This window comes from Sciurus vulgaris, assembly GCF_902686455.1.
Source record: "Sciurus vulgaris genome assembly, chromosome: 10".
NCBI lineage: Eukaryota > Metazoa > Chordata > Mammalia > Rodentia > Sciuridae > Sciurus > Sciurus vulgaris.
In genome coordinates this window covers 93,259,473-93,267,424 of record NC_136470.1, presented here as the reverse complement: position 1 = coordinate 93,267,424, position 7,952 = coordinate 93,259,473, and positions in this window count along the sequence as shown.

Genomic DNA, 7,952 nt, shown 5'->3' with positions numbered 1-7,952 from the left:
ACATTTTGCAGCTGGATAGTAGTCTATTTTTCTTTAATTCCACAAAGGGCAAATCACTAGAATGTCGTATAGGATTATAATAAATGTTTGTTGTACCTTAGTTTAGACTCTTTATTATATAAATAGACCTCTGGACTATGTGTAAAATCCTAAAATTTTCATTCTCCCCTGCTCCTTTCTTTCTAATCTATTCTCTATAATGTAATGTGAGTCAATATTCAAAAATAAGTGTAAATTACTTATATATACATATATATTTAAATAAATCAAATTTTCTCTATTAACAACACATCTACATCTTTTTCAGGCAAGTCAAGCTCTTAACTATTTTTTCCCAAGCTTCTTGTCTGACAAGTCCCCGAGGATAGTCCAGGCCTGTAGTCCCCCGAATGTGACAGACTGGGTCACACCTTCAAGCCTTGTGCTTATGACCCCTCTACTTGGACCTCTCTCCTTTCATGCTCCTTTGCATGCTAGGCAATCTATATGTTTGCTTCTGGCCTTTGCTCAAGTGTCTGCTGCACCGTGAAGTTTTCATTACTCTGCATGGTTTGTTAGTGATTGCAGAGTGATTTTATGCACTCATCATCAGTATCATCTTGCAAGAGTGTAGTTGTCTATTTACAAATCATCCTCCTTCACTAGGGTGTCATGTCCTAGCAAGCAACAGCTATTCTTATACATCACTGTTTCCTCAGAGCTAAGTATAGTGCCTGGCACACCATGAGTGCTTACTAAATGTTTGTTGAATGAATAAACGTCTGTAAGGAAATATATTCAATTTTCTAAAGTCAGTTTTCAGTGGATAAATATGTGGAAACATATTAATACTGCTCAAGACAAAGACAACAGAATGGTTTTATCCATTCTGCAAAATAAAGAATTCAGCATTCAAAACCAATGAACTGTTTTAAATCCTTTATTGAGAAGTGATTTGCAGGTACATGCAATATTAATTATATCAGAAAGCTTAGAAGGGTAGAGTTGAAAGGGATGTTGGAAATCACCTGGATCTTGCTCTTTATTTTACAGATGAAGAGCAGAGTAAGGCCTGAACAAGTGAAGGGACTAACTTGATCGAGGCCTTAGCTCTGGTTGACCCTTTTTGTCCAGCTCGAAAGACCTGGAATCTCAGTGTTAGTGCTTGAGACAGGACTGCAGGAGCCACCTGACCAGCCTATTAGACCTGCCTGAAAACCTGAATGGTCTAGGGAGGCATAGACTAGTGCTGAGAAGGTGGTTCCCCACACAGTGGGAAAGAGGAAAGGTTTTGAAGCGGGGTGGGGGAAAATTTGATAGATTCTCTGCTATAAAGAGATGAGGTTTGTTTTATTCCAGCAAATACTCCTAAGGGGAGGGGGGGGGGTCCAATTCCATTGGGTAAATGAGAATATAGCTCAAAATTTGGAATTCCTTAGACTTTGAGTAGAAAAAAAAATGCTCATGACATAAATGACAGAGATTGGGAAATCAAACTTAATGTAAAAATACCTTTTCTGAATAAAATTTTAAAAGGCAAACAATCCAATAGGAACATGGGCAAACCTGAACATAAAACTCATAAAATAAGGAAATATAAATGTCCAATAAATATGAATGGTAAAAGAAATGGTTAAACATAGGAACATCATTGTCACCCAGCTGACAAAGTTGTTTCTTTCTTTTTTTTCTTTTTATAAGAAAATGCACATTTTGGATGAAATAGTTGATATAAACTCTCTCCTACATTGCAGTGGGTATTTTCATTAGTATGACTTTTCTGAAGGATGATTTGGCAAAATGGATCAAGAGTATCAAAAATGTTTACATCCAGTGACTCAGTATTTCTACTTTCAAGAATTCTAAGATAATCACAAATTTTCACTAAGATTTGCTTAAAAAGCATTTTTTATAATAACAGACAATGGGAAACAAACGAGCAAAAGGAAAGTGATAATTTATTAATTTGGATATCATGGAACACCATTTGTCATTAAAACTAATGATTTGGAAACTGATGGCATGGAAAATGTGTTAGCAAATATTAATGAAAAAGTGACTTCTATTTATAATATGCATGCAATATGTGTGTGTATGTATGGATGTATGTAGGATCTATGTGTTTATGTACATGCAGATGCATAATATGTCAAATGCTCTGCTCTTTGACTCTTACTGCATGAATATTCAGTGTACTCACTTGTGGAAAAACTGATCAAACATTGGTTAACCAGTTTTCTATTGAAATTCATTGTCAAAATGGTAATTTTTAAAGAGTGTGAGGAATTTGCAAATACTTGCTAGGGAAAATTCTTAAATTGCCCTGACTTCTGGCAAGAGGATGCATGGAGTTCTGCAGGCTACTGCCCCTGTTCTTGATAGGAGTCTGACCATGTGGTGCACTGTTGTTGTGGTCTTCCAAACCATTTCCCTTAGGGTCTACACTCTCAAGAACATCAGAGATTTCTTCTGTCAGGCACCTGAGGGGTCTACCAGCCCAGGCTCAATTGATTCAGATGTTATTTTTGTTTTTTGATTTGTTAGTTTATTTCTTGCATTATACCACCTATTTCCTGTGGTGTAGAAGGAAAATGTAATTTGTATTTGCTAATGTACAGTCTCCATTTGTACTGCATGCAAACATGCATATTAATGAGTTCATTAAGCATTTCATAATTAAGTAATTGTTGTTTTATATGCTCTGTACTATGCAGAAAATTCTTGGTAGCTTGTTATATTGATGTTGAAGAATTAATTGAATGATATTTGAGGAAGTTATAGGGAGGGTTTTGATGGGCTGAGAACATATTTTATTTTTGTATTTTGAGTAATGAAATATACGTTTCAGTGAAATGAAAATTTGTTACCCAGCATTTTTTTTTTTTTTTTTTTTGGTACCAGGGATTGAACTCAGAGGCAGTCAACTACTGAGCCACATCCCCAGCTCTATTTTTGTATTTTATTTAGAGTTGTTCAGGGCCTCACTTTTGCTGAGGCTGGCTTTGAACTCGTGATCCTCCTGCCACAGCCTCTCAAGCCTCTGGAATTACAGTCGTGTGCTACTGTGCCTGACACCCCAGCAGTTTTTTGAGAAGCACATTTTTTTGAGAAGCAGATTACATTCAGGTACTGAAGATAATGAGAGATGCTTGTATGCATGTGTGTGTGTGTGTGTGTGTGTGTGTGTGTGTGTGCGTTCTTAAATTTTTAATCCGGAATTAAATGCTCAGGAATGTTATCAGTATCTTGTCTATGACTCTGAGTTTATGTTGAATTTTACACTCTGTTTCCATATTTTCCAAATTTTATAAATAAGGTATGTCATGAAACTTTGCCAATGAAAAAAGAAAGAAGATAAAGGGAAAAGAAAAAAATCTCAGAATTGAATTTCAGGGAGTTTAGTGGAGAGGGAAGAGGTTTTGTCATATTTGTATAGTCGGTAAGGGAAGAATTGAGTTTTACATAAATTCGTCATTGTTGAAACCTAGAGTACAGACATGGGTTCTGAGAAAGGGTTGTGAATAACTGCTTAGCAACACTGTTTCTTTCTCTTTGTATCTGAAACATTCCATGTCACTTTGTTTCTTTTGAATGGCACTGTGAACCATAGGATAGGACCACACAAATCTAAATGACAAATCACAAGGGCATTTGATTTAGGATAGATATCTTGTGTTTATATTGTCTGTAAGGAACTAACACAAATATTTGCAAGTACTGCTTAGACTGTGTGGTAGAGACTTGATGTGATTCGTATAATTCCATTGTCCCCAGCTCTCTGGAGCTCTCTTCGTATGGTGACAGTGGGGTTTCCTTATCTATCTTGGTTGACAGGTTATTTGGTTACTTACCTCCTGTATCTGAGATCCCCAGGGACTACTCCTATGTCTCCTCTTCAGCTACATGGTGTTTTGGGGTTTCATCACTTTGTGTAGCAGCTTTTTCAGACTTCTGGAGCAATTCACACAGTACTCTGCCCTATATGTGGACAGAGGTCCATCCTAAATCTTTCAAGCCTATAAAAATAGGCTGTGGTTTTAAAGAAAATCTTGCCAAAGGCTTGAGGTTAATAGAATGGGGTTTAGAAGAAGTAAAATAGCTGGGGATTCGACATTGCTATTTCCAATTGCCCATTCTCCTCTTTTCCTTGGAGAATACCATGTTAGATGGCTCTTCTCTTCCCTTATCATTTATGGACACATTCGTTTAGCTATTTGTTTCTGAATCTGAATGCTCTCTTCTGAGAGAGTCTGAATACTTCTCTTGTTTCAAAGTCCTGAGCACAGCCCATCCACTGATGATCTAGATCCTGTCCTGAGTTACCATTAGGATTTGTTACAAAGATTACAGACAAATTCTGTAAAGCACTAAGCATGGGGTCTTGCACATCATAGATGATGAATAAATTCCAAGAGTTGTGATTATAATTATGGTGAGGAGGAGTACATTATTAACTCCCTTGCTCCTCATTCCCTCTGTCACAAGCACCTGGCAACAACCCAACTCTGATTAAATCCAACCTCTACTTTTTTCATTTCTGCAGGACATTGTTGGCCTTATCTTAAATTCAAGTGCAAGGCATTGGGTTCAATTCCCAGCACTGGGGAGAAAAAAAGTTCAGGGCCACAAATCTCAAGTAGGCCATTGAGTTTTGCCCAATACACTCTGCGACATTTCCTCAGTCAATTATTGTTTCACTCTATTATTCCTCAATTTCTCTGCTCCTCTCCTCACTCTCAACTGATGACTTCACTTTTAAATTCAGTAGGTAAATAAGAAAAACCTAGGCGATCATTTCCAGAACCTCCTACCATCACATCCATTCAGCTATTTGTAACTGAGGCTGAAAGTTTGACTTTTCTTCTTGTTTCAAAGGCAAACTTTCTTCTCCTGAGGCCAGCCATTTCACTGGTGAACAGGGTCTTATCCTCTCTGGTCAGCTCAAGAATTTCATGCCTGTACTTTCTCTGTCTCCTGCATTGTAATTTGTTCCCTTTGCTACTGGCTCATTTCATTGACTTAAAATCATGAGTGGTGTCTACCACTTTAAAACAGTGCACATTCCCCTGATTCCCCCTTGCCCTCAGTCTACCAGTCCTTTCCTTTGATCCTATATAGCTAAATTCCTTGAGATATTTGAGTAATCTAAGCTATTCAGTTTTTTTTTTCTATCCTGAAACACCAAAACTGCTTTTGTCCCGATTGATAATGACCTTTATGTCATCAAACGTAATGGTCAGTTCTTAGTTCCCACCTTACTCAACCTATCGGCAGCATTTTGTACAGATTGTCACTTCCTTCTTCTGAAAACACTCCTTAATTTTTGCTGTCAGGTTCTCTTATGGCTTCCTCTTACCTCTGGTCTGCTCCTTCCCCTTCTCCTGAGCTGGTTTCTCCTCAGAGAATCTTCCAGTTGATCACCCTTGTGACCTGGGACTCAATCCCTGTGCCAGTCTTTATCTCCTGTCCTCTCTGGATGAGCTCATCCAGTTCCCTGGCTTCTCTACATTGATGATGCAACATCTTTAGCTCCAGCCCTGTTCTTGCTCCTGAACTCCAGACTCAAATTTCCAACAGCTTACTTGACATTTCCACTTACATGTCTGCTACACATTTCAAACCCAATGGACACCCCTCAGTCAAACTCTTGCTTCCCACTTCTCTCTAAATGTGCTCTCTTCTCAGCTTTCTTCCTCAGAAAATGACAATCCCCTTCTTCCAGTTGTTCAGGTCAAAATATTTGAATCATCCTTAACTCTTTTATATTCCCAATACGATCCATGGGCAGATCTGTCAACCTCACCTTTGAAGTTGGCAGACTCTTCTGCCTTTGCGGAGTGGTAGCACTCTGGTTGCAGGGGCTGTCATCTCCCACCTTGATGTGTAGTAATGACCTCTGAACTGGTCTTCCTCTTCTCACCTTACCCCTCTGTAATTTTTCTCCACAAAAGTCAGAAATTATCTTTTAAAAATACCATTCTGCTCAAATCTTTCCAGCTTATTCAAAGTAAAACAGAAATCCTTGGATTTGCCAAACTCCATGATCTGTTCCCACTTAACCCCTCAGACCTTAACTTCTATAGTCCCCTTTGCTCAGTTGCCTCCATTCACACTGGCCTCCTTGTTGCTTGACACTCCAAAGCACACCAGCCTCACAATTGGTACCTGAGAGGGCTCTTCCTCCAGATATCCTCATGGCTCACCTTCTCACTACCTTTAAGTCTTTGCTTAACAGTAATTATCAAAGATATTTCTGTAATCATCCTATTTAAATTACTCTATGTCCTTTAGTCCTATGTCCTAAATTACTCTATGTCTCATTCCTATGTCCTGATTCCTCTATGCCCTTTATTCTGCTTTAATTCTTTTAATATCAGTTGTTACCAGTTGGCTTAATGTATTTTTCTTTGCTTATGTTTTTGTGTTCTCTTACTGACATAGAAGTTTGTGAGAACAGACTTTATCTGATTATTGCTATATTCTGACACATGCACATACGTGTTCATGTGTACTTACATTCATGCACATACATTTATGCGTATTTGTATGCATGTGTATGTACATGTATGTTCGGATGTTTGTTGAATGTTGGCAATTCAGAAGACCTTCAACCAGCTGTAACTGTGTTGATCTAGGGAGGTATCCAGGACCTAGACTACTTCTGTGAAGCATTTTCTTCCACATGACCTCTTGCTTTTATTGCTTTGGGGTGCATTCTTCTAATTTTCTCACCCAATTTTGACTTTTGCTGATACAAATTAGTATTTCTGCTTCATGTCACTTCCAACCACATTTAGTAGTTATGACTGTTATGCTTGCCTGACTTTAAATAGCTTTGTCCATGCCTGGCCTGATCTGTGATTTGCCTTGACAGATCAATTTCCCCCCTATGTACTTCATAGGCTACTTGGTGAACAACTGGTATCAACATCATGTATTATGACTTCCTGCCCAGTGCTTCATCTAGTATATTATGTTCTAAATGGCTTCTGCCTGGCAGGTAGAAAGAAAATAACCTGAATATACTCCATCAAGTACCTTTTGGCAGGGGGAGAGGTGGTTTTACAGCCATCAGTGAATACATGGGAAAACACACTATTCAAATAGCTAAATGTCTTAAATGGCTCCAGATTCAAAGAAAGCTATTAGGGTTTCAAACCAGCCTTTTGGTCCCATGGTGTCTTATCCATTGATTCTTTGCCTTCTGGAGGAATCATCGCTTTCTCAATAGTTACTGAATGACAGAGACAATCCTTTCTTTCCAAGATGTAGCCATTGAGAACATCAAGATCTTTCTGGGAATATCCATACATTCTTAGTGGGAGAGCTCAATGTTACAATTTTAAAAGCATAGATCTAGAAAAATGTATTACATTATAAAGTGTGTACCTGTTTTGGCCCTAGGTATCATTGTAAGAAGTTTACCTTGAGAATATGCTCATTAAAGTATATCATGGCATAAGGTCAAAGATTTCCACTAAAGCACTCTTTGAGACAAAACATGTGGAAACTCTCTAAACTCAACAGGTTCTTGGTTAAGTAAACTTCAGGAAATGAATTTGGAGGTAATCATTATAGATGATTCTAAATGATTTGATGATGATTTTTATTGTGGGTCAAAGTGAATAAACAATGTTTTTAAGCACATTATAGAATGTTACATAGAGTATGAATATATTAATTTAAAACGTTTGTGCATAAAAACTCAGAAGGTTGTATAGCTATCTCTAGGGTTGGGATTATAGGAAGTATATATTTTAGGGATAGGAAGAGGATATGGAGGAAAAGGGGAATCCTGATTTGCCTAAAACTGTTTTTTTTTTATAATTGAAGGCAAACATATAAATTAATTTTATAATAAAAACAATAAATATTTTAATTTTGAAAAATATCTTCCTGACAGTATCTGAGATATCTGGTATACTATGTCTTGGGATTAATGTTACTGTCTATACCAATCTTGTGTTAGTTAT